The following is a 27050-nucleotide window of genomic DNA, read 5'->3' as shown; positions in this document are numbered from 1 at the left end:
TAGTCAAGTGTGGGGACGAGTAGCACCAGATCCGATAGCTCAGTCTCAGCATGAAGAGTGGAGGCTCCGGTTCCGTGTGGCAAATGGAAGGTTCTCCGGCACCGACCAGAGGCTCTGGCGAACAGGCATCTGACGTGGGGGAGGGGAGCAGGCTAGAACCACCAGAGAAGGGGCGTCTCCACCCCTCCATGGGGGGCGTCCTTCCCGCGAGGGGCACTCCCTGGGTTCCAGACTCAGGGTCCAGCTGACAACGTGATTCTGTGGATTGTCATTCACGTTTCTTTGATTAGTAGTGAAATTAAACAATTCTCCCTGGCTTACGGCTTATTTTTATTCCTGATTTTATGCTTGGAACCAAATTACAGAATTAGGAGACTACTACATACAATTCACTTGGAATTAAGATGGGAGGGAGAGAAGGAGGGACAGGGAGACGGGAGGGAGACAGACAGAGACCACAGGGGCAAGAGTCAGAGGCATGGGTGATGTTAACCAGGAACCCATATCCATATTCTGAATGAGCAGACGCTTTCCTGTCGCTGAGGCTCAGCCCTCCCTGCACCCACACCCTGAGCCGTGTGACTCGGGACTTTCCCCGCTACAGGAAGCACATATTTCTTGGTCCTGTTGGTGTTGATTTGAGCCACATGGCTTGCTTTGCTCTTGAACATCTCCCGTAGGCACCGGAGGACGTGGCCGCAGTAGCTGGTCGCAGAGGAGAGGCCTCCTCGCTGACCGCAGCCCTGCAGCTCGAGGCTGTGCTAGCCCGTGAGCAGGACAGCACACGCTCATGATCGTTCCCCATTGGGTGGGGCGGCTTGTTACAAAGCACTGGTGACAGCTGACCAGCAGTGCTTGTGCAGACGCTGGAGACACAGTGCGCGAATATACGATACGGCAATATGCGCACGTTCCCCCGAAGCTAGCAAACACGCGAGGGTCAAGGCAGAGTCCGGGGGAAAGTCACCCACACGCATGCACGCTGGCGAATTCTCTTCATCCCGCCACGTGTAAGGCGACTCCACGACGCTCCCACGCGGGAGGGGAGACCATCAGACTGCCACCGAGGTCCTTGTGGAGACCCTCGATTTCAGAAGCAGTGGTTACAGAGATTTTGAGAGAAAGAGCGGAAATATCAGAATTGTACACTCAGCCAGACTCTTGTTTGCTTTGAGAGCAAAAGAAAGATATTTGCCACCCAGGCACTCTTCCTGAAAGCAAAAGCATTCCTCCGTGAAATATACCACCCCCACCAAAAGTGAAAGAAAACTCCCCACAGATCTAGAAGCCAGCTCCAAAATCCATTCTTTCTCCACTGCCCACCTTTTCCGGAAATACGTTCCGAGAGGCATTAGACTCCCGAGATGGTCACAAGAGTAGGGTTCATTGGTCGGATCCGCGTGGGAGACAAGGCTCTGTCCTCACAGCATCCAGTCACCTAGTCTGGTGGCCGCTGGCCGCCGTGGCACGATTACGGCCACGATGCCACGGGTGAGGAAAGCTGGCGATTCTCACAGGTCCCACGGCTGGCGAGTAACGGGTGGGGGCGGGGGTGGGGGGTGCTCAAGGCACCCCCCCCCCCCGATGCCGGACACTGCTTTCCGACGTGAGGCCCCGCGGCATCCGCACCGCCCCGAACGCGTACTTCTCGGCCGTTCTGTCTGCACGAGGGACACTCAGGGAGCCACAAACCAAAACAAAATGTCTGTGTGTTGTCTCCGCCTGCCCAGCTTCCCGCTTCTGTTGTGTCCTTCCCAGCTCTGTGTGTGTCCCAGGGATGAGGGTGTGATGTGCTCGAGGCCGGGCCCCGGAGGGGGCAGTGACACAAGCTGGGATCCCGAGTGACGTTTCCTGAGCGCTATTTTGGCCAACGGGGAAGATGTGTTGCCTGTAGGGTTGTAAGATGTGACCCACGGGATGCCAGCGGCTGGCAGCCACCCCCCTGATGAGGGGACAAAGCCCTGCGCTCGGCTGTACACGTACCTCCTGGACGTGTGGCTCTCCGGGGCCATTTCCTCTGTTGGATGCTCCTCGGAGGGGTGGCCCATCGCGGTAGAGAGAAGCATCCTGCAGTGTGGACAGGAGCTGGCGTTGTGGGAGACCGCGGTGGGGGCGACCCCCCGGGGTGCGGTAACTACCGGAACAAACAGCTCCCTAATCCGTCCGTCCTGAGCTTTGCCAAATTGTAATTGCGCTCGTGGGCTCTGGGGGCTGACGGCAGCCCGTGACAGCCGGCAAGAAGACCGGGACCTCTGGACACCTCGGTCCCAACCACGAGGAGCCACCTTGTGCCAGCCACCTGGGGGGGGGTGGGGCAGGAAGAGGACCCAAATCAGACAGGGAGGCCGCCCTGCGCCGAGCACCCGGCACAGGGAGTCCGACCCAGAGCCGGGGACAGGGTGAGATCACAAATGCACAGCGTGGAAGTGTCTGGCTCGTGACCACTTGCCATTAAGCACCCTGGGAGGGAAGGGCTCTCAGGCCTCTGCTGACGGAGGGCCGGCCGCTCCGGGATGGACCCACTTTCCCCCCCCGCCCCCCGTGGCTGCCACTGCGCCCCCGGCCAACACCCCCCCCCCCCAAAAGGGTTCATTTTTAAAGAGAATCCAGAAATCCAAATATCTATCTGAAATCCCTTGATACTTAAACATTGGACAATTGGTGATTATTTTCCTCTTTTGTAATCGATTTAAAAAATGCCAAACTTCCTTCAGGCAGCGTTTGCGGGCCGCTGATTTGCAAGTTTGTTCTAATCACAAAAGGCTCTCGGTGCCTCACGCAAAAACCGGGGGCAGCCTGTCTCCACTGGTGTAGTGACAAGGGAAAACACTTTCAAACACTTAAAAACAAACAAACAAACAAACAAAAAAAACAAACAAAAAAAGTATATGAGGGCATATTCCAGAGAAGAGGCGGACTGTCACCGTAACAGGACTACATGTGACCCAGCTTTCTTCCACCGGGGCTCCTCTACACCTTGAGTCACGGTCCCTCCTCGAGCTAATTTTCAGGAATCTCCACTTCGGCACGCGTATGCCATGTCCCCGTATCGATGGCCTGCCCGGGCCCCACTCCCGTGAGAGGCAATGAAATGTTCGCCAGGGAACCTGGGGAGCCATTTCTACAAAATACGTTCCGTAGGGTGTGAGCCACACAAAGGGCTTTAAAAAAATGTGTGGTCCGTCAAAGGAGTTGTTTTTTTCAAGATTCCCAATATACATAAGCATGTTACAGGCTCCCAGGGGCTCCGCATTGAAAGCAAACAAAAGCAGAAGTATCTGTCCCCTTCGCTTGACCACATGCCTCCCCAGGTCATTGAACAGAGAGCCCCCCGTTCCCAGCAGCCCCGTGGCCGACCCAACTACGGATGGGGGTGTGTTTTGCACAGTTTATAAGCCTCCCCGGCAGCCCGCAAGTCCCCGCGAGCCTCGTGTAGCTGAGTTCCCTTCGTGGGTGGGAGACACCTGCAGGCGGTCCCACTGAGGCAAGAGTCTGGAGGGCTAAAGAAAATGCCTCTCGTTTGTACTTTTAACAGACCCAAGATGGGGGCACAGACAGAAAGGATGTGGGGTGGGCTGGTAGGTGCATTAAGTTTGGTGGCCTAAACTCTCCTGCTAGAAGGCAGAAGCCGTCAGGATAAAGAGCTAAGGCCCCCGGACGCCGTGTGCAAGAACCACACTTGAAACACAAAGATGCAAGTGCGTTAGACGCAAGGAGATGGACACAGAGACGCTGTGTGGACAGGAATCCCAGGAAAGCTGAGCAGCTCTATTAATAGCCTCAAAGCAGATGTGCCTAATAATCGTTTCGAAGCAGATGACGCAAAGCCTGACAGCCGAGAGAAGAAGAAATGAAGGCACCGTTTGAGCTTCCGTGACTGCTCGACAGAGAAACGGCGCGCACTCGGAGGCCTGAGAAACACCGCACCCCGCCTCGCCCCGCTGACACAGGCATCACAGTCGTTCACGGATTAGGGGAGACCGCCTTCTGGGCTGTAAAACAGGTCTCCGTGAATTTTAAAGGGCTGAAATCATACAGCATGTGTTTTCTGACACAACAGAAAAGATAGCTGGGGAATCGCCATCTATCTGCAAATTAAGCAACACACTTCTGAATAACCCATGGACTGAAAAAAAAAAAAAAATGAGGGGCTCCCGGGTGGCTCAGTTGGTTAAGGGTCTGACTCTTGATTTCGGCTCAGGTCATGATCTCACAGTTTGTGAGATCGAGCCCAGGTTGGGCTCTGTGCTGACAGATTCTGTCTCTCTTCTCTCTCTTCCTCTCAAAATAAATGAAATAAACATTTAAAAGGATCAGAAAGTGCATTAGTTTCCTGGGGTGGCTGTTACAAGAGTCTTGGAAGCCAGAGGTCCGTATCAGTTTCACTGGACTGGAAGCAGGGAACCATGGGGGTGGTGCTCAATTTGGGCTCCAGAGGAGCATTCTTCCTGCCTCTTGCGACTCCTGGGGGCCCAGGGACACCGTGGGGTGAGCATCCCTCCCCGTGTGCCCTCACATCACCCTCTGTCCTCATCTGTGTCCAAACCCCCTCTGCCTCTCTCACGAGGATGTGCGTGGCTCCCTTGGAAGGTCCAGGATAAACTCCCTTCCCGGGACCCACAACACAATTGCGTCTTTGCCGCGTAAGGTGATATTCACAGGGAATTAGACAGTGGACCTATTTTTGGAGCCACCATTCAATCCACTACACAAAGGAAAATAGAAAATATTTTGAATGATAATGAAAACGCAAAATATCAAACCCTTGGGATGCAGCTAAAGTCGTAATTAGAGGGAAATTTAAAGTTACGCATGTTTATATCCTAAAAGAAGAAAGCTATAAAATCAGTGGCTGATGTCCCATATGTAGAAGCAAGAAGGAAAAGACAAAGGGGAAGGCGAAGAAGGAGAAGGAGAAAAGAAACCTAAGTAGACACGTGGAAGGAAGTAATAAAATAAGGGAAGAAATTTAGGAAATGGAAGATGGAAAGGTGATAGAGAAAGTAGATAAAACCTAGAGCTGAGTCTTTGACAAGATCAGTAAAATCGACAAACTTCTAGACTGATCAGGGAAAACAGAAGAAACCCAGAAAAATCACCAGTATGAGGAATAAGAGAGGAGACACTGCTCCAGACGCTGCAGACATGAAATGATAAGAAATGTCATGAACAACTGTGCCAACAGATCTGACAGCTTAGATTAGATCGACAAATTCTCTGGAAGACACAAATCATCACTGCCGACGCAAGAATTAATTTGTTTTGAAAAAAGAATGGCCTTATATCTAACAGACATTGAACTGGAATTAAAAGCAGAGAGAACTCCAGATGGTTCCAGTGGCTAACCGTACGCAAACCGTCAGAAAACAGAGGAGGGATCCTTCCTCTCCCTACGGAGGCGGCAGTATGCTCGCACTAGATCCAGACAACCCCGTGTAAGACAATAAGGTTATGAAGCAATCTCTCTCATGAACATAAATGCAAAGACTCTCATCAAAGCACTGGCAAACTGAACCCAGAAATATACAGAAAGGATAATATATCATGGTTCTAGTGAGTTGAATCGTACCCCTCAAAAACATGTGCTGAGACTCTAACCCCAGGTACCTGTGCAGGTGCCCACATTTGGAAATAGGGTCTCCGCGGATGCAGTTAGTTAGACTACGACGAGGTCATCCTGGATTAGCGTGGGCCCTTGGTCCCATGTGACTGGTGTCCTTGTAAGAACGGCAGAAGACAGGCGGAGAAGAGAACGTCTCAGGAAGACAGATGTACAGAGCAAACAACGTATGATGGACACGGAAGTCGTAAACCAAGGAACGCCAAGGATGGGTGGGCACCACAGAATCTGGGGAAGGTGAGGAAGGGTCCTCCCCTGGAGCCTCCTGCGAGAACACGGCCCTGGCCACACCTGATCGCAGACCTCTGGCCTGCGGAACGGGGAGAAGGCAAATTGGTGACAGCGGCCTCTGTCTGTGATCAGCGGGGTTTTATCCCAGGACGGCAGATCTGGTCTCTTGTGTGGGAAGCCAGTGGTGGAATTCATCCTATTAACAGAATAGACGGAAAAACATAATCATTTCAACCGATGTAGAAAAACATACTTAACATCCATAAATAAATAAGTAAATAAGTAAATAAATAAATAAACACACCCCCACAAACCAGAAATAAAAGGAACTTCTCTATTCTGATAAAGGGCACCTACAAAAAGCCTACAACTGATATCACACTTAATACTAGGAGACTCACACTTCGTCCTAAGACCGTGAACAAGGCAAAAATATGTGTTTTCACTACTTTTACGCAACACGAGACTAGCCAGTGAAATTAGCCAAGAAAAGAAACGGAAGACATACATACTGGTAAGGCAGAAGAAAATCTGTCTTTAGTTGCCAATGACGTGACTAGGTGTGCAGACAATTCTAAGGAATTGCCGAAAAGATCCCGAAGTAATTTAACACGGCTGTGGAATATAAGGCAAATATAACAACAACAAAATATCCAGGACGTTTCCCCCTACTACCAGTGCAAAAATTGGAAAAGGAAGTTTTAAAATACTTATAATAGTATAAAAATGTTTAAGGAGAAATTTAACAAAATAATTGAAAGGCCTAAAAAAATTCACTGAGGGGCCACCTGGCTGGCTCCGTCGGAGGGGTGTATGACTCCTGATCTCAAGGTTGATGAGTTCAGCCCCACATTAGGGGTAGAGATTACTTAAAAATAAAATCTCTTAAAAAAACACACTGCACATACAATAAATACTTGCTGAGAGAAATTACAGAAGTCTCGACTAAATGGAGACCGTGTTCATGGTTTGAATAGTAGGTGTTGTTAAAATGTTAATTCTCCCCAAACTGATAGACAGAGCCAACGTGCCGTATGTAGAGATGTGCGCACCCCTCCGGGGCACCCACCTGAAGATTTCAATCCTTGAGGCCTTACGGCAATGGGGAGCCCATAAACCCTCTCACAGCCCCACAGGTGACTCTGAGGGACATCTTGGGCTTTAAGAACAATTGTCTAGAGGAGCGCCTGGGGGGCGTCTGACTTTGGCTCAGTTCATGATCTCACGGCTCGTGAGTTCGAGCCCCGCGTCGGGCTCTGTGCTGATGGCTCAGACCCTGGAGCCTGCTTTGGAGTCTGTCCCCGTCTCTCTCTGCCCCTCCCCACTGGTGCTCTGTTCCTTTCTCTCTCAAATACAAATAAACATTAAAAATAATTGTTTCTTAAAAAAAGAACAACCGTCCCAAATACCGGTGGCCTGGAGTCAGAAACGGGGTGCCCTGCGTCAGAAGCAAGGTCGCCTCTGCCTGAATTATTAAATGTAAACCGTAAACGACAGTGCTGCTGGTACCCCAAGTCGGAATTACCATAGGGTTTCCAAACAGAGGACTTTTTCTACTTTGCTTTCCTCCAGGGTCTCTTGTCGCCATCTGCCCAGGCCTGCAGGTGCACAGGCCGGAGACAGCGCAGAAAACCAGGGCGGGAACGCGGCCGTCTGGGAACGATGCAGTGACAGGTGTGTCACTGCCGATCACCCCGGTAGGGCTTTAGCTGTGTGTCGTTAAGGTGACTGTAGTCGGAAACAGCGAGGGAACACTTACGGTCACGTAAACGCGCCACATTGCCGGGCACGGGAATCACAGGATGTACTGTCTCTGTGCTAGCAATAGATGGTTTTCGAAGTCACGGTCTTAGAAGCCCAACAGACCCTCTCCAGCCCAGCTCGCTGCCCTTAAAGAACAGGGGGTGACACCTTAAGAACGTGACTTCACTCTCCACCGATCACTGAACGCCACTCCACCCGGGGACCCTAACTCCAAATTTTGCCTTTAAAAAACCCTCCCTTGTAAGCCATCCAGGAGTTCGGGATTTTGAGCATTGGCTCCCTGTCCTTCTGAGGGGCACCACACCAACAGACAGCCTCTCTTTCCTCACTGCAAAGCTCCGTGTCCGATTCATTTATTTACTTCTTTATTTCACTGGCTTGCTGCACATCAGGCAGGCGAACTCTCGTTTGGTTGGGTCTAAAAACCAAAGAGGACTCTGCCTGCCCCGGTAGGTGATGCCCGGGAGGCCGATGTGACAAGTTGATGGAAGAAAGACATGAGACGAACCAGACCCGTCAGTCCCTAGGAGGCGTCCGCACACGTGAAGCGCGCCCCAGCTTCCGTCTGCAAATTCTATTTGTGAGGACAAAGCAGTTCCGAGGATGCAGGGAGATAAGCAGGCAGGCGGCACACAGGACAGAGCGCCGCCCCGGGCGCCAGCGTCCTTGCTGATTTGACTCACACACACCTTCACGCACACCGCGGACTGTTTTAAGAGGGTGGCATGCCTCGATTAAAAGGTGCTCCAATCCAGGGGCGCCTGGGGGGCTCAGTCGCTTGAGCGTCCGACTTCGGCTCAGGTCACGATCTCGCAGTTCGTGGGTTCAAGTCCCGCGTCGGGCTCTGTGCTGACGGCTCGGAGCCCGGAGCCTGCTTCCGATTCTGTGTCTCCCTCTCTCTGTCTGCCCCCCTCCTGCTCTGTCTCTCTTTGTCTCAGAACTAAATAAACATTTAAGTAAATAAATAATACAAACAAAGGCACCCCAATCCCGTGTTATTGTCGTTCTGGGAGATGAAATCTGCACTTTCTCCCCGGCTCGACAACATGAGAAAAGGTGAACTCCGCATTACGTGGATACGAAGCACGCCCGGGTGTTCCTAACTGGACCGGCCTGGTGTCCCGACCCCTGGCCCTGGGACCCCCTCTCCTGGTGGAGGCACAATGCGTCTCCCGGGCCGGGCGAATTATGCATGCGTCGGTCGCAGACGCAGCCAGGCGGGGGACAAAGGAGCGCTGCCCGCCTGCGTCCTGCTTTTGTCGCGGCCAGCCATCTTTTGTGGTGTGGCCTGGGAACGCGGCGAAGGAGCCACCCCCGCTGCAGAAGCCCCCTCCACCCGGCTGCGGGCGCAGAGCGCAGCCGCGGCCCTATTCTCATCTCCTAGGCAACCGGAGGCTGAGAACAAGATGCCACAGGAGGGAGGTGGATTCCATATCGGGAAGGAGAGATTTGAAAGCTAAAGCTGAGCGGGGAAGGCTGCCGACAAAACCAAAACGTCGTGGGGGATGACTGTCAGATGGAGGACAGCCCCCCCCCCCCCAGCCGACCCCCTCGCCGCCTCCAGGAAGCCCGTGGCCTCTGACCGGCCACAGCTCTCTCTCTCTCTGCTCCTTTCCCGCACGCTTGTTGAACAATGGACCCGATTTAAAACCCCTGAGTCATTGCAGTGGAGCCCACTAGGGTTGATTAAATAATGAAATCGTTAAAACTGACAAGGAGGCGGGATCCTTCAAAAACACAAAATCTGTCTGAGATGCATGGCGAAATGGTCTTTTGGACACACCGCGAAATAGTAACTCACCACTGTAGACGCAGATTGGAAATAAATTCTGAGCTAGGAAAGCTCGGCGTTCCCGGGGCGCCTGGTGGGGGCTGTTAAATGGCCGACGTTCAAATACAAATCCTAGCCCCCCCCCCCCCCACCGGGTCTGCCGGGGTCCCCTCCCACCTCCCCCAACTCCCCACTAACAAACCCTCCTTCTCTGAGTCCTCACCCCGCACTCTGACTGTCTGCAGCCCCCTCCTGATCCTGTCTGTCTCCAGGCACAGCTCTGCCCGACAGACAAGATAGACATTTAAAAACCAGTCATGTTTTGGATGAGTGTGGCTTTGAGGCACAAGACGGACGAATTATTTCCTGCCGGTTGGCGCCTCTGCCTGGGGCGTGGGTGGGAGTGCTGCGCAGGGGAAGGGGAGGGAGACAGGGTGTTTCCAGGGAGGGACACAACAGCAGACCAGTCCCTTGAGGGTTGCTGACACCCAGCCGCCTCCACCGAGGGAGTCAGAAAGCGAGGGTCGACTGAGCCCGCCTTACATCTGCATCGTTTAGGAAAATCCATGTAATTACGCCTTGTAGGCACCGGGGTAATTTTTGCACAGGTAGATCGTTGCTATAATCTGAGAAATTGCTTCCCATGGGGGAAAGAGGGTTTGAGGTTCTTTCAACAACCTAAGAGGCTCACGTCAATGCGTCGCACAAAGAAATAACATCCTCTACATAAGGCAGCCCAAGCCTCTTCGATGTTTTCAAACCTTGCTCATGAATGTCTTCCTAAACTGGAAGGCTCAGGACTTGGCAGGATGCAGCCAGCCTCGCGTATAGCGGACATCCCATCCGTATCTGTCTTACGACACACATCGCGACCCTCCTGCCGTACCCCCAGCCATTCGGAGGAAACGAGCCTCCCAAACACCCCCAGCTCTACTCCCTGGCAGCACAGAGGATGCTAAGGGAGTGAATGATCTAGTCTAGGCCAGCAAGCAGAGGGAGGTCATGAGTCTCACGTGCACACAAGGAGGCGGGCGTCCGTGGTCTGACGGGGGCTGCAGGCGATGGGCATCCCAAGGACAGACGAGCATCGCAGTGAGCCAGCTCGTTCTTTTCGGCAGAGAAATCTGCCCTCACAGTTCCACCAGCAAAGGACAAGCCCGTGCCCGGGATCCGGGTCACCTGCTGGAGGACTCCTTCCAGCTGTCTCTAATAACCTGTTACAGATCGATCGCTGAGCAGTGTCTCTTCCTCCTTCCCGAAGCCTAAGCTCTTCATCTCGTGGGGTATTTGTTGAGAGCAAAGAGAGCCTATGAGACGTCGTGGGCTCTGTCCACATCTTGTAGGGGGCACCTCACATTTTTAAGAAAAGGGGGGAAGGGGTTGCCCTGTTTTACTCACGCTTTGTTAGTATCTATCTCCTTTCGTGCACATAAAGTCACCTGCATCTAGAAAACCGGATTCTCTCCCGTCTCTGGTTGCTTTGTGCCCTGGCGTGTTCACTTGGGAAGTCAGTCATGCCTGTCTTCCTTCCCCTCCCGCCATCCCGTCTGGCTGGAGCCTCTTCGGGCCCCCGTGGCGGAATCACTTCCCCAGCACCCGCATTTCGTGGAGAATGGAGAACACCCATCTCTTCGCGGGCTGGAGGAAGCGCTTCATGCCAGCACCAACACGGAGCCTGGAACGTAAGTGCCAGTACATCGCCGTTGGAGGAAGCCAGCAAGCTACACATCTCACTTCCGCACAACGGCAGGAGAGGCTTGGTCTGGTTTTCTTGCTGTTGGCACACACTTACAAAAATTAGCTGCACCTCCGCTTGGCGTTTCGACGAGCGGGGTACCTTCTTCCACTGGCATCGAATAAGATGCTTTAGGTGGTCTCCAGGCTCCCCCTGAGTTTTCAGTTTTCTTTTTTTTTTTTTTTTTAACGTTTATTTATTTTTTTGGGACAGAGAGAGACAGAGCATGAACGGGGGAGGGGCAGAGAGAGAGGGAGACACAGAATCGGAAACAGGCTCCAGGCTCTGAGCCATCAGCCCAGAGCCCGAGACGGGGCTCGAACTCCCAGACCGGGAGATCGTGACCTGAGCTGAAGTCGGACGCTTAACCGACTGCGCCACCCAGGCGCCCCGAGTTTTCAGTTTTCAATGTTGTGCCATAATTTTCCCCAACTAACGACCGTGACTGGTGACCCCTGACACGCAGTCTTGCAAATTTTCTTTCTGCCTCTGTTCCTCGTTTGGAAGATGACAGTTCAGAGCGCCTTAGTTACGGACGATTCTCTTTCTGTTACAGATCGATCTGTTGCAGACGATTCTCTTTCTCATGCAAATGTCACCACTTTGCACAAATACCGGTTGTATGTCACGGACAAATCCGCTCTTTTCCTAATGCCTCAGCAATCGGGAGGAACCGTAATCGCTAGCCGTGCTGCGTTGACGGAAGGCCACGCGGCAGTGCAGGGGAGGCGGGTCCAGTGACCCGCAGAGGCTTGAGACACCCCTGTCTCAGAGAGAAACCCCCAGCAAGTCAACACCCAGTTTCTTTTGCCAGGTCTCCACAGATGGGCCAAGCGGCCCAGGATTCTGCCACCACCCCAGCACGGCCGGCCCGCATGTCCACCTGAGACCCCAAAAGGCACGGGGCTAGACCGCACCGTCTCCGGGTTTCACGAGGTGCAGGAGGCTTTGCCGGGAAGGAGGAAAGAAGTGGGAGGTGACAGGGCTGACCGATGTCTGGGGAAGTGGGAAAGCTGGCTGTCGTTGCACCTGGCGAGGTGTCTTTGGAGAAGCAGAGTCGTGCAGAACGGAAGCTCCCACCGGTGGGGGCAGGAGGGCGGGTGCCTGACCAACTGTTCCGGCGCCTGAACTTTACGGTCTTTTGGAAACTCCTAGGTTGCTCTGGGTGGCCCGCACCCCTAGCATTTTATAAACGAAACCACCCCTGAGAGAAACAAATGGTTCTAATTATGCGGATACCAAGTACAGGGCATCTGGAATAGATTATCTGATGAAAGCACTCGTTATCGATAAGAAGTGATTTAAGGTTTCTGTAAGAGCAAAGCGGAAGGTGACAGAGCTGAGTCAAGCGAATATGTGTCTGTGCGTGCATACACATACACGTATGCACAGACACACATAGACGTTGAAGGAAGTCCATGTACACACGCACATCCAGTATATACACACAAACACGTGCGTCTGTTAATACATATTCACAGAAGAAAAGAGCATTAACATAACATAAGGGCCTCAAAACTGCTAACTTAACAGCACAGATGGTATATGCAAAATCCCCTGTTCTCACTTTGTTATATCAGAGACGCAATTGTGGCTCCGTGGTCGCTAATACGGCACAATCTGCTTAGTCCTTCCCCACCATTTCTTCGGGCTCTCGGGAAAACGCCCTTCTGGGTGAGTCTGTGCTCAAGAGCCCTGGCCCCGGTCTGGGCTGCTAGCGTAAGATGAACCATCAGTCTGGAGATGGACGGGGAAGAGATTTCGCTTACAAAGCTCTTGTACTCCGTCTTGGATCCGTCAGAAATCAGCCCACCGAGGTTCCGGTCCCAGCGCTACTGTTTCTGGGACAGTTTCAGTAAGCCTCGGTATCTCTTTCGTAATCACGGAAGTAAAGATACCACGAGCCCCACCTAAGCCATCTGATTATTGAGCGGTGTTTGGGAGACTCACGGAACACTGCCCAGACACCGGCACCCACTGGCCACCGCGAATGTGCCGTCGGGTGAGGGTCGCGGTAGCGTGAGCATCTGGGAGAAAAGGAGCCTCTGCCTCTCGTTCTTTCCGTGGGACTCGCTCAGCGCGTGGGTCCGTGAACAACTGTTGTCTCGTTACCTGAGATGGAGAAGCGGGGAGTCCGGGCAGATGCACACGGGAGCTCGGGGCTTGCCCCAAAGCCAGGTTGACATGGTGACAGCCACTCGAGCTGGCCGGAATCCCATATGCTTTCTGCTGCGGCTTCCTGTCCTCAGAGCCCCGGGACTGTCCTTCATAGAGGGTCCAGACAGGCGACCCAGCGTGTGTCGGGTTGGGTCAGACCTCAACTGTTGGTGGCTTAGGAAAAGTCGCCACAGGGGAGTGGTCACAAAGGTCAGCGCTGCACCCCAGATGCTCCTCTCGAGGACAGAGCTCCAAGAACGTGGCTCCAGGCGGGGCCCTGGCTGGTGCCTCACACGAGTATTTGTGTGGGGCACGGGATGTTCAGGTTGAGTGCCACACGCTCGTACGTTTTTAGAACACAACACACGTTTCCTCTGAAAGCCAGGTTTGCTCCCCAGGCAGGAGCCCCTCACTGTGACCCTGCCCCAGGACAGCGTTCCCGGCCTCCATCAGCGTGGACGCTCACAGAACCGGTCACGGGTGGCTAAGGCAGTGGCTCTCCAGCAGAACCCTTACCACTCATCCAGACGAATATTCTTGTGCAAATCCTCCGCTTAGGTGCAGTCCGGTCTGACTGCAGGATCCGGCCGGGACCCACCCTCCAGGAGAGTCACTCTTCCGCTTTGTGGATTAGAACAAAGGACGGTAGCAGAAGTCGTGGACCCTGAAGTCGAGGGGGCTTGATGGATTTAAAAGCACAGTATGAAATTGCAAATGGAATGGGCTGGATTTGTGCAATGATTTCTGGTTTGCAAAGCACTTTTACACAACACCACGGTCTGAATCTTTGTGCCCCCACCCCCCCCCCAATTTATAAATTGAAAGGTTAATCCCCTCGATGAGTATTTGGAAGTGGGTCTTTGGGAGGTGATGAGGTCATGACGGTGTGGCCCTCATGGATGGGACTAGTGTCCTTATCAAAGAGGCCCCAGAGAGCCCCCTTCCCCTCTGCTGTGCAAGCACACAGCGAGAAGATGGCCATCTGGAGTGCCCTCGCCCGACCGTGCTGGTGCCCTGACCTGGGACTTCCCAGCCACCAGAACATGCAGAATAAGTCTGTGTTGTTACAAGTTGTCCCGTCTGTGTTATCCCGTTGTAGCCTAGAGGGACCGACACGTGTTGTTCTGTACGGTCAGTGTGTGTATCACCCGAGTTTCCGGCTGCCCGTAGGACACGCTTTACTTCGGTATCACCCGAATGGAAACCGATTAATTGAATTGTCTCCCCAAGTACAGCTGGGACATGGTGATGCTGTGGGCCAGCCAGCGTTCTTTGCACACAACAGACAGACCCCTGCTACCCCGGGCACCGAGGGCATTTACCGGGTGACCGCACGGGCTCGTAGGAAAGAGGATAGCCTCGTCAGAAAGGACAGGAACTGGACCACCCCCAGCACCGCGTGTCAGAGTTCACAGGCAACTCCGTAAGGGCACTGACACCGGGCCACGGAAACGTCAACAGTTTTCTTAGTCTAATTTCCAGGGACAACAGGGGACGTCCCCTCGAGGCTTCGGAGGCAGCGGGCTTGCCGCCACCTTGATCTCAGAGCCTGGTCTCCAGAGCCACGAGGGGCACGTTCCCTCTGCTGATCCCACTCTTCGGATGGGGCCCCCGGCCCAGGAGGCGGACGGCGGAGTCCGCGTTCTGCCCTCCACTGCCCTCACCTTTCTCGCTAACCCGCGTGTGCTTGCAGAGACACGTGTGCCTTCCTACACACACGCGCACACACAGTTTGGTGACACCTAGGGGTCCGTGCGGGCAACCCTCGAAGGTCCTCGTGGATCCTGGGAAGGCCGGCCGCCCCACGGAGCCTGCGGCCCCGAGGATCCAACACAAGCCCTCTGTGGTCACGGTCGACGGCGAACACGCAGGGCTCCCGGGTTTGAAGCCGGCTCCCTGAGTTGAGGCAGAGGCGGAAGTCCCGTTCTGGACTCCCAGAAGCTCTGCTGGCCCTCCCTCGCGGTGCTCTCACCTCACTCAGGAACGTGGCTCCCAGGGAACCACGGTGGCCACCGAAATTCCTATTTTAACGTGTGCTACTCATCAAATGTGGGAGAGCTGGCTCCTCGTGGCAAAACGAAGCTAGTCCAGACAAGAGGGGATTGAGATGAGCAGACAGAATCCAAGGATGTGACAGCACAGGGACGAGGCTCATTCCCCCAGGCTGCCGCCTCTCACCGAAAACCAGAATTGCCGGGAAGTGTCCCCAGAGATCGGACAGCGTGGCTCCCCTGAATCACACCTCCCGGCCAAAGTCACAGAAGGAGGTTTGAAGTTCAGAGTTCACAAGGGAGCGCGGGGAGGGGGCAGCTCATCGAGCACGAAGGAATGAAGGGGGGACTGGTCCCTCCCTCCCGAGGAGAACGTTCTGCCTACACGTGGCGTTCCAAAGCTGAAGGACCAAGTTCAAGTTCTCCCTCACTGGGAAAATAATTGCTCTTGACAGTCCTAGGGAGCCTCCGCAGAGAGCTGAGCTCCGTGTTTTGGAGCCCAGAAAGGAGGGGGCACGCAGTCCGGGGAGGAGAGCAGGGTCCGGGGCCGCTGTGGTCAAGGGAACAGCTCCAGTGCGGATACGTCACTGTCTGGAGAAAGGTCGTTGGAGCCGATACAGTAGCCGCAACACCACGAGGGGTGTGCGAGCCACTGGGACTGGAGACGTTTTGTGCCTGCGTGTTAGTTCAGAGTCTGCGCTGTCAAAAACGGAGCTGGAATTAAATGGAAGCTTTCCATCAGGTAAGTTTTCCACAAGCGGACACAGCGGACGCATGTTGCTTAGCCCTTGCTTCTTCCATATCGAGAGCGTTGCTGTGTGCTCAGCTTTGCGGTTTAGGAGGCAGCCGCCGGGCCACCGCCTGAGATGCTGCCCACGGTGACCCGAACGTGGAGGCGCCGGGACTCCTCTTTGACAGATGAGACCCCCGCACGGGCCGCTAAGCGGCGAGCGAGGACGGTGCCCCCACCAGTCCTTCATCTTCCCTCGAACCTGACGTCCGTATCCCCCCACGATGACCGAAGGACAAAGCAGCGTGGCACAGTGACCCCCGCCTCCAGCTGCCCCCGCCCGTAGCCTGCAGTCACCTCGTCTGGGTGAGAACCAGTCCCGACGTGTCTCCTTTCAGTGCGTCCTGGGCACTGGGCATCGGGTCCCTCCAATATCGGGCTGGCAGTGTCTCAGCTGGCCGCTCGATACTTGCATCCATAGGGTTTTTTCTTCGTTTTCAAATGGAACTCAAGCTCATATAATTGAATTCGCTTTTCTTGATTCTCGACGTTTCTTGTCGCTGGTTCATGCCCGACTCTCCTGCCCCCTTGTATTCATTTCATGTACACACGCCCTTATTTTTAGCAATGCCGTGAAAACCCAAAACTTACACCAGCCCGATGACCCCACCCCTTCCACACTGATGACCACATCTGCGTGCCTCCCTCTCCCCCACCCCTCCCCCCGCAGGTGTTCATGGTTCTCCTGAAGTTTTTGTTTTACACACACACACACACACACACACACACACACACACGCCTAAGGAGGAGCATTTCATTTAGACTTCGTCTTTTTTTCTACCTTGTGTATTAGAAGATACTCATTCAGCGGGCAGTTCGGATGTTTACTCTCTGCACTGCAGGTGGACCTGGAACTCTCTAGAAATTCAAATTCTTGAATCCTCCCTCTGGCCCTATGGAATCAGAACCCATGGTCTGCGTTTCTCTGATGACTCAGGAGGCCCAGAACCTCTTAATTTTCTTACTGGGTGTTTGTGTTCTCTCTCTTCTGAGATGCTTGGTAGACTTTTGCCCCTTGCTACGGGGTCGTTTATCACTTTCTTAATGATTTTAGGTATTTATATATTCTTGACACTGATTCTTTCAGGTTAAATGCACTGAGAATATTTTTTTCCCCATTTATAGTCTGTGTTTTCTCTATGTTGTCTTACGATGAACAGAATTTCTAACTTTAATGGAAACAAGTGTATTATTTTTGTGGTTAACACTTTTGATTCTTATTTAAGAATGCCTTCCTCAGGGGCGCCTGGGTGGCTTAGTTGGTTAAGCGTCCGACTTCGGCTCAGGTCATGATCTTGTGGTCCATGAGTTCGAGCCCCGCATCGGGCTCTGTGCGGACAGCTCGGAGCCTGGAGCCCGCTTCAGATTCTGTGTCCCCCTCTCTCTCTGGCCCTCCCCTGTTCATGCTCTGTCTCTCTCTGTCTCAAAAATAAGTAAACGTTAAAAAAAAAAAAAAAAGAATACCTTCCTCACCACAAAGACAGAAAGAAATGTACCTACGTTTTCTACTAGAGATTTTACAGTATTTTCTTTTGACACACAGGTCCTAATCCAATTTACAATAGCTCATAATAAATGTTGACGTCTCGTACTCAAGTTCCCTCACTCTGTGTTGACCATTCCTTTTGTTTTGTTTTGTTTTAGAATCAACTTGTAAAACTCCATGGAAGATCCTTTTGGGAGTCTGCTTGGGCTTCGTTACACTGACAGATCAGTTTCGGGTGAATCACCACTTTCCGCACGATGTGCCCACACTGCCTACAGGAACTCGGGATTCTTGTTCAAGTTGTCAACCTCATTTTCAAAGCTTTGCACACATTACTTGTAACACTTCTCCCCAAGTCTCCTCCGCCCCACGACCTGGAACCCAGCTCTCCCCTCTGTCCGGAGGCTCATTCTGAGCATTGGGTCTCGAGAGATTTCTCTGTTCTAACACAGAGCAGCCCCAGAGACAGCAAGTTCTATGCCACATTCACTATCATAATATTATGTCAATAATTTCCTGATTCACTGTGAGATATTTTTAGGAAGACCACTTATTTCCTTTTACTTTAAAACATTTCCCGGGGCGCCTGGGTGGCGCAGTCGGTTAGGCGTCCGACTTCAGCCAGGTCACGATCTTGCAGTCCGGGAGTTCGAGCCCCGCGTCAGGCTCTGGGCTGATGGCTCAGAGCCTGGAGCCTGCTTCCGATTCTGTGTCTCCCTCTCTCTCTCTGCCCCTCCCCCATTCATGCTCTGTCTCTCTCTGTCCCAAAAATAAATAAACGTTGGGAAAAAAAACAAAAACAAAAAACATTTCCCCCAAGTACTATCATTCTTCAAATGTTTTATTATTTCCTGAAACCAAATCAAAGAGGGGTAAAGTGACTTCCCACTGTCCTTCCTGAAGCTCCTTCCCTCCCCCCAGTAAGCCTGCTCACCTGTTAGCCCAACTCAGTCTGTGGCATTTCTCTGTATCCTCCCCCCCAAACCCCCCTGCATAGCTTCCGAATAGTTTTTTTTTTAAGTTTATTTATTTATTTTGAGAGAGAGAGAGAGAGCACGAGCAGGGGAGGGGCAGAGAGAGAGGGAGAGAATCCCAAGCAGGCTCCTCACTGTCCAGTGCAGAGCCCGACTCCCGGCTCAAACTCCTGAGCCGTGAAATCATGACCTGAGCTGAAATCAAGAGTCGGGCATGTAACTGAGCGAGACAGCCAGGTGCCCTGATTCTAAATATTTTTGAAGTGAAGATCTGATCTGTAAACAACAGTCTCTCTTTAAAATTGTTCTCTCCACATGATACGTAAAGCACCACAGCAGAGAATCTGAAGCACACGGTTTAATAGGTCAATTTAGCTGTAGTAAAGACACGTTAAGGGTGGCCCGTAATTTTTGTTTCTGTTCGTGTCAGTCAAAATTAGGAAATATGCTGTTCCTGTGTCATTGGTTTTGTTTCCAAAACAAACACATGTACTTTTTGATCATCATATAAGTGACCTCACCAGGATGATCTGAAATTATAAATCTTAAAAGAAACAGCCAAATTTTAAGGCATCGCAGGTTATGTATTGAAATAAAACTTAGCAAGAGTCTGTGTTTTGGGGATCATTTAGCGAGACATGATTGAAGCACCCATGAATCTTTAGTTCAGAAATTAATTATTTGGGGGGAAAGGGACTTGTGGATTAAAGACAATTACTGAGATTCTTTTTTTTTAAAAATGTCTATCTATTTATTTTTGAGAGACAGCGAGTGTGCACATGAGTGGGGGAGGGGCAGAGAGAGAGGGAGACACAGAATCTGAGGCAGGCTCCAGGCTCTGAGCTGTCAGCACAGAGCCCGACGTGGGGCTCGAACCCACCACCTGAGCCGAAGTTGGACGCTCAACCCATTGAGCCACCCAGGTGCCCCTAGATAATTACTGAGATTCTTAAGACTTGGATTTTCACAGTAATTCACATTATAAAATGAAAAAAACCTCAGACTTGAATCTTTAGTAAATTTCACTTCCACCAGAATAAAGGTTCGGGAAAATGCATCCCAAATGCTACTCAATCACTGTCAAGCCATAAGAATTCACTAAATATTCTAATACGAAACTAAAAATAATTCCATCTCGGAGAAACATGTGATTTGAAAACAGTCTCACAATCTCAAAAATGTAACTCAGTGTAGTAAACATTCACTGAGGGCGTCAGGCCCCGGCTGGAGGCTGTGAGAGCGCACCGATGAAGACAGCCCAGCCTCTGCCCTCAAGCTACGCAGCCTAGTGCCTCTGGGGGCTCCTCCTGACATCAGCCATCACCGCACAATAGTTTCAAATATCCCTGCTCTTTCTTTCGGATGGTTGGATTCTGCCTCGGCTGAAGTATTGATTGGCGATGAGTCTTGATTTGTGGAACACGTGGCTCGTGTGCTGTGCCTCCGTCATTTATCTGAAAGATAGGGGGAGTCAGCCTGCCCTTTGGAGAGTTGATAGGGGAAAAATGCAAGGCACTCTCCAACGTCTTAAAAAAACCCATACGTATCCCACGCTTCTGTCGGGATGGACCATCAATTCTTTCTTAGCCGCCATCATGAATCAGTCAGAACACGAATCCCTCCCTCTCCCCGAGGTGACGGACACGGGAGAACCGAGAAATCCAGATGAAATACAAGGAGTTACGCCGCAGGAAAGATACTGCTAAGTGGGGGAATAAAGACGACGGATTGGAGAAACGTCTATCCAAATGGCGCTTTTGTCTACTGTTGGGTAGTAAGAATCTTATATTCTGTTGGAGAAGCCACAGAAGAGGAGCACAAGTTGGGTGAGGCGGTGAGGCTGGCCCAGTTGTGGGCGTGAGGCCCCGCCGTGTGAAGCTGCGACCGCTCTGCGATGGTCTCCGTGTTTTACCCAAAGGGAGCAACCCCCATTGGGTGGTATTTGTGGAGATCCACATCACAGATCTTCCGGATTTAGAACTCTTTGTGCTCATACCAATCCTTGAGCACGCAGCCCGAGTGTTTGCTTTGGACACGATACTCACGGGTCTTCGTTCGTCATTAGTTGCACCACGGTAGCGTTTTCTGATGCAAACAGGAAGGTCCAACAGCAGTCTGCCTCCATTTCAAGAGAGTGAAAGGAGTGGGCACCAGAGGTCACGGCCCAGACGACTTAGGGTGACCATGAAATACAGATCTGAAGAAAGAGGGTTTGACCTTTGAAAGAATCCTTTACAGGTGCCTAGTGGGAGGCATCTCTTTGCATTGGAAATATTATTTAACCTGCAAAAAAAAAAAAAAAAAAAAAAAAGAGAGACAGAAAAGTTGGGGGGGTTGCTGTACGTGCGGAACAAGGCCGTCCCGTGAGGAAGGGGATCTTCTGTGTGGGAAAGAGCTTCCAGTTTGTGTTGATTTCCTGGAATTCTGGGTGGATTCTTCAGAATGACAAAAATGACAGCAATGACCACTAAAACATAAAATAAAGATCTCTGCTAACAGTGGAAATGTGTCAGTAAGGACTTTGCTTCTATAAAAGGAAGTCAAGAAATACAAGGAAGTGTTATAACCAGGGGACACGTGTTCCTGAAAAATACTATTTTGGGGAGAGAAAGAGTCCGTTGAAATCCATCCTATGAAAAAAGGCGAATGAATCAATTTTAAGAAGTATCTTAGGAATGGTGATTATTGCTTCATAGTTGGCTTTACTCCGCATCAGTCCCAAGAGAGGCTGTTTTCAATGATGTGGCCTCTGCCACTGATGGTCTGTCTGTCTGTCAGGCTTTCTGCCAGTCGGTCAGTCGCAGTTCACACGTGACCTGCTGTTTCAGAACAACCAGGTTGAAGCCTGACAACCGATCTCATTATAGTCACACAAAGGTCCGTGAGAAACAGCTGATGGGCGGTGGTGGCTTAACTCCCGTGTTGGACAAAGGACCGCAAAAGCTCCAGGGTTTTTGGGTTTTGGTGTTTGGTTTTCATCTTAGCCACAATTCCTTCTTTAAAGAGTAGACCACGTGGGCCATCATGCTTTTAGATTGCTATTTCTTTAAGGTTTCGTTGCTGCGTTTGGCGAAGCGATCACTTGTTTTGATAAGACAGACCTACCTCCGAAGGAAATGAAATACATTTCCTGAGCTCCGAGAACCAGAATCTGCCCTCGCTTAGCCACCTTTGATTACAGCACCGGCAGCAGACAGAACAGACAGGGATGTAGCTGACACGATGACCTTCAAGCAATCAAACAGTACAAATCCCTGTCCTTGAGGGAAGCAGTAATAACGAGGAGCCTGAGTGCTTGTCCATCAAAATCCTCATTTTTATTCAGTTCTCACCGTGAGTTCAGAAATACAAACACGACACGGAAGACGGTCTGTGGCATTTGGGGGCTGAGAAAGACAGAACGCATTTCTAAATGCACACGGATGGACGACGTAAGAGGGACACTAAATGTGTGTACGTAGCATCTTTCCCAAGCTTGTTTAAGAGTTTCCTTAAATGGGTTAAACAAACAGTGGTGTGCAGAAGGAGAGAGCTCACATCAAAAGCAGTTCTGGCCCCAGAGGGGAAGTAAAACAGAAACAGAGCTGAACCCTGGTCTCCAGGGTGGAAGGTTAGGCCATAATTGCCTCCTCCCGGGACTTGTAAGCGGTGCCGGGGGTGATGGCAGACAGTGGCCACAGCGCGCAGATAGATACCAGCAGGGAGCTCAGGAATGCAGGCTTCGGGAGGAATTGCTATAATAAATACCTTTGATTGTGAAACGCAATTTCCCCAGGAGCTCAGAGAGCTGCCGCACATTTTGTTTCTGTTCGTCCTCATGATGGATTGGGGGGTTTATTGGAGGCAGGTGTTTTCAGCCTGGAGTTGTTCCTTTATTGAAAAATCAAAGCCCACGGAAGTTAAATACAATGCTAAACAATACAGTGAATCACCTCAAATAAAAATCGTGCCCCCCCCCCCGGGTTTTGTCCGTTTTTTTTTTTTTTCTTAGAGCTAGTCTGTGCCTGAATTTTTTCACTTGTGGGATTAATGTGAAACCCGCCCGAGGTAGGGTTGCCAGATTTAGTAAACAAAAAGCACAGGAGGCTCAGTTACATGTGAACTTCAGATAAACAACAAATGCGGTTTGGCCTAAACGTGTCCTTTGCCGCATCCGCCGAGAACTGAAATTAACAAATACTCATTGTCTGTCTGAAATTCACATGTAGCTGGGTGTCCTGTATTTCACCTGGAAACCGTGACCACGGGGCTCAGGTGCAGCCGACACAAAGGCTGGATGTTGTCCGGTCATGTTGCCGGGAGCTGACTTTTTCAAGCGTCCTTCTTTCTGTTCATTAACTCCTGTACCAAACCTCTGCCTCCAAAGCCCCTGGCACCGCCCTTGAACCCGGCCGGCTTTTTGCTCGTAAGTCACTTAGATGGAGGGCCTGTCTCGGCGCCCCCCATCTTGTGGGCCCGAGGTAGGTGTCTAGGTATCACAGAGCGGCTGCCACTTCATGGCACTGCCCCCAGGCTGCGTCCGTCCCCCTGTTCCAGGAGCCCGTGTCCACGACCGGTTGATGAAGCACAGATCAGCTCACCCTGAGCTGGTCCAACCCCAGTTCTCCCACCCGACGCTCTGAGCTTCTTGGCACAAGACGGCATTTCTCTTCCGGTCAGGAAGCTGTTATTAGTTATTTTTAAACTTTTAAACTAAGATATTATTATTGCTTTTGGAATTTTCAGCAAAAAAAAAACACAAAAAACGCCAACAATACCGTGTTTGCCTCTTAGTGCACAGTAAACATTTGTGGAATGAAAGAATGGGTCAAAGTAGGAAAGAACACAGTTCTCTCTATCAGAAAATGATAGCTCTACAATTATCCAACAAGCCCTTTTATTATTTCATTTTACTTTATTGTTTTGAGAGAGTGGAGGGGAGGGGCAGAGGAAGAGGGGGAGAGGACGATTAAGCAGGTTCCGTGCCTAGCATGGAGCCAGATGTGGGGCTCAATCCCACGAACCACGAGGTCACGACCGGAGCCAAAGTCAAGAGTCAGACGCTTAACAGGCTGAGCTACCTAGATGCCCCCAAGAAACCCTTTTAAAAATACAAACTGCCCTCTGGATATTAAAATGTGGTTCCAGCAGAATGAAGAATGGACAATTTCTTAGGGTATCTTTTCTTTCTGGCCTGATTACCTTTTCTTTCTCAGCTTGCCACTGTGGTGCCGGGAAGTCAGGCCAGCATTCTGTAATAGCTTAAACTTGTGTTAACATCAGTTGAGCCGAGAGTGGTATGTCCTCCATAATAGACGCCTAATGTTTACGGAGCACATGCACCCATGCGTTGGGAGGAAGGTGGCCATCATGGTCTCCACGAAGTAGACAGCAGCTCAGCTCGCCAGCCTCACCCGCCACCAGAAACCCCAGTGTCCCCAGAAAAGTCAAGTACACTAAGAAGGCCTTCAGTCTTGCCACAGAATGTCAGCTCTAAAACTAGGTGTATCCAACAGGTGCCTGGTGGCTCAGTGGGTTATGGGTCTGACTCTTGGTTTCCGCTCAGGTCATGATCTCGCGGTTTGTGAGTTCGAGCCCCACATCGGGCTCTGTGCTGACAGTGAGGAGCCAGCTTGGGATTCTCTCTCTCCCTCTTTCTCTGATCTTCCCCTGCTCTCGTGCCCTCTCTGTCTCTCTGAAAATAAATAAACACTAAACAGCAACAACTAAGTGTATCTACTTCCTACCGCGGCTGTTACAAAGTACCTGGAAGTATATTGGTTCTGGAAGCCAAAAGTCTGAAGCCAAGGGGTGGACAGAACCTCTGAGGTCTGGGCAAGTCCTTGCCTCTTCTGCTGTGGAGGAGACCCTGTCCTTGGTGCTCCTGGGACCTCGGCTTGGAGCCACAATACTGCTATCTGCTGTGTTATCACACGGCCCTCTTCCTGTGGGTCCCCTCGGGACACAGGCATGTTGATGAGGAGCCCCTCTAATGGCCTCATGGTCGCCTGGTGATATCTGGGAAGACCTCTTTTCCAGCGGCCTTATCACAGGTATGAGGGGTTGGGACTTCAACATGCCTCTTTGGGGAGGACACAAATCACCCCAAAACGCTAAATGTCATAACACTCTGTCACCTGCACTGGCCGTTCTACAAAGCCCAAAGATTTCCGGCTACACATCGTCATCCAATTCAGTTACCTGTCGATTACAGAGGACGAGGACCTCATCGTCCATCAGACGTCCATCAGAATATACACCGAGTCCCCGGGCTGTAAGTTGGTGTCAGTCACGAGCGTCAGCCATGACACCACCCGCGATGCACGGGCGGTGCCCACTAAACGTTTCCTGAAAAGAAAAGTGAACGAATGAGCCACCAAACTGACAACCGAGTGACAAGGAAGTGTGGAATAATTACGGGCAGACGTGGGCTTTTGCAGCAGTGGGCACAGCTCTGAGACCCCATCAAAAAAAGCTCACCACTGCCTTTTGTGCCACAAGAAAGGAGCAAAAGAGCTGATGGCCCGTGATCTCACGGTGAAATCTTATCACTGAGGGTTGTCAACGCAGCGGCGTCTTCATTCGGTCGTGGGTATTTACCATGCCTTCCACGCACGAGAATGGAAAGAAACCCGGGAGCCCTGTGATGGGGGCGGTGTGTGCAAACCCTCTTAGGGTTCAGCGTCTGACGTTCCTGGTGGCGTTTCCACCTGCCTCGTCCACGAGCAGGCTTCTCCACACGGGGCGGCGCCTTGGGCCTTTGGGAGCACCATCGAGTGGCTTTTCTTAAAAGCGGGCTGCACCACTATCCCGGGAACTTTCGCAAACTCTAAACACCCGTTCTGTGCATCTCGATGCTGGGCCTTTGAAATCTAACAGAAGGAGCCAGAGAGGGTTCCAGAAAACAAGCAAAGTAATTTCATTTGCAGATGACCCAAGTCACCGGGTGGATGAAACTCCAGGGACTGAGGGTGTCCAGTCACAGTGCCAGGAATGCGCATCACCTGCGGCCCGCCGAGCGCATTCTTAGTTACACACGGTCTCACGTGTGCAGCAAAACTGTGCCACGGTTTCAGGTCACACACGACCGAAACCGGTTAGAAGGCACGTCGCAGAGCAGAGATGTTACAGCGTGACGAGAAAAGGCACCGAGTCGGCTGATGAGTACCCTGGGATGGCCGGCGGGGACCGTGTGTCAGCTCCCTGCCAGCCCTGTCCTGCACAAGCGTCACAAAGCCACAAGCCTGGGCAAGAGCCGCGAGGGTCATCCCGTCCTTAAGATTTGGCCACCAGCGGGCCCTTTGTGGAAGACAGTCCTGTCTGAATCAATCTTTCTTTCTTTTCTTTCTCTCTCTCTCTCCCTTCTTTCTTTCTTTCTTTCTTTCTTTCTTTCTTTCTTTCTTTCTTTCTTTCTTTCATGTTTGTTTATTTTGGGGGGAAAGAGAGAGAGGGACACAGAATCCGAAGCAGGCTCCAGGCTCCGAGCTGTCAGCACAGAGCCTGACGTGAGGCTCGAGCTCACAAACCATGAGATCGTGACCTGAGCCGAAGTCGGATGCTCCCCCGACGGAGACCCCCCCCAGGGGCCCTGTTTCTTGCCCTTTCTGGCTGCAGGTCTCACATGTGGAAGAGGCACGACTCTCAGCTTTATTCCACATCCAACATTCCACTCTTAGCTTCAGAGGAAGACCCTGTGGCTGCCGGGCCCTTGCTGAATGCCTCACTTGACGCTGTTTGTTGAAACTGCGCACTGAGCCCTTTCTATGCGGAGGACTTGGTATAAACCAGCAATGGCATCCAAGCCTCCTGGGTGTGAGCTGCTCTGAAATCTGAGATGCTTTTATGATATTTCAGCGAACCTTAGACTTGCTCTAATTCAACCTTCTATACAAACCTAGAACGTTCTTCCCACTAGCTCAGCCTTTCCATACACACGCCTTTCAGGACATGCCCATGTCTTAGCGAGGCGGGCAGCTCGATCAACGACTCAAATGGCTAGAAAGTTCTTCTTTGTCCAGTTGTTGAAAACCGTTGGAATAGAGTAGAAAGTCCAGAAATAGATCCGGTAAGAGAAGAAAGTGGAGGGTACATGCAGACAAATGGCCAATGTCCTTAACGTACAAAGAACGCTTAAGAATCAATAAATCAACAAATAATCTAGTGGGAAAGTGGGCAGAGAACATGAAAAGATAATTTACCAAAAAGGAGATATCACTGGTTCTCAACCACTCAAGGTCACACAAAATGAAGCTACAAGGAGGGGGTGTTTTTAACTCTCCGGTGGGCAAAGATCCAGAAGCTTACTAAGACCTGCGGGCCAGGCTTTGAGGACACAGGCATCCTTCTCCGTCGTTGGTAGGAAAGCACGTTGACAGAACTCACATGAGGGCTACTTGACAATCTCTACCAAAATGCAAGAGCACATCTCTCTTGCCTCCCGATTCCACTTCTAGAATGGTAAGTCACAACAGCCGTGCTCCAACATTTTGGTGTCGGGACCACTTTACACATGAAACATTCCTGATGATCCCCAAAGCTGCTGATACTTACCG

The 27050-nt window shown here is 51.6% G+C and overlaps 1 long non-coding RNA gene across 3 annotated transcripts; it reads right to left on the bottom strand.

Moving 5' to 3' along the window:
• Positions 1-311: 311 nt before the first annotated feature.
• LOC121013191 (uncharacterized) lies at positions 312-27050 on the bottom strand. Of its 3 annotated transcripts, XR_005782558.1 has the most exons (5): positions 26881-27050; positions 24700-24846; positions 7409-7669; positions 5608-6047; positions 312-2299 (listed from the first exon to the last, which is right to left on the bottom strand). It is a non-coding gene; the product is annotated as an uncharacterized LOC121013191 (long non-coding RNA). The 3 variants fall into 3 exon arrangements; XR_005782557.1 differs by lacking the exon at positions 312-2299 and having other exon boundaries at positions 5275-6047; XR_005782559.1 differs by lacking the exons at positions 312-2299; positions 7409-7669 and having other exon boundaries at positions 5275-6047.

This window comes from Herpailurus yagouaroundi, unplaced genomic scaffold (assembly GCF_014898765.1).
Source record: "Herpailurus yagouaroundi ecotype Mexico unplaced genomic scaffold, PumYag 198, whole genome shotgun sequence".
NCBI classification, from domain to species: Eukaryota; Metazoa; Chordata; class Mammalia; order Carnivora; family Felidae; genus Herpailurus; species Herpailurus yagouaroundi.
The sequence above is the reverse complement of the archived record's forward strand: the minus strand, read 5'-3'. Positions and strand labels throughout refer to the sequence as shown.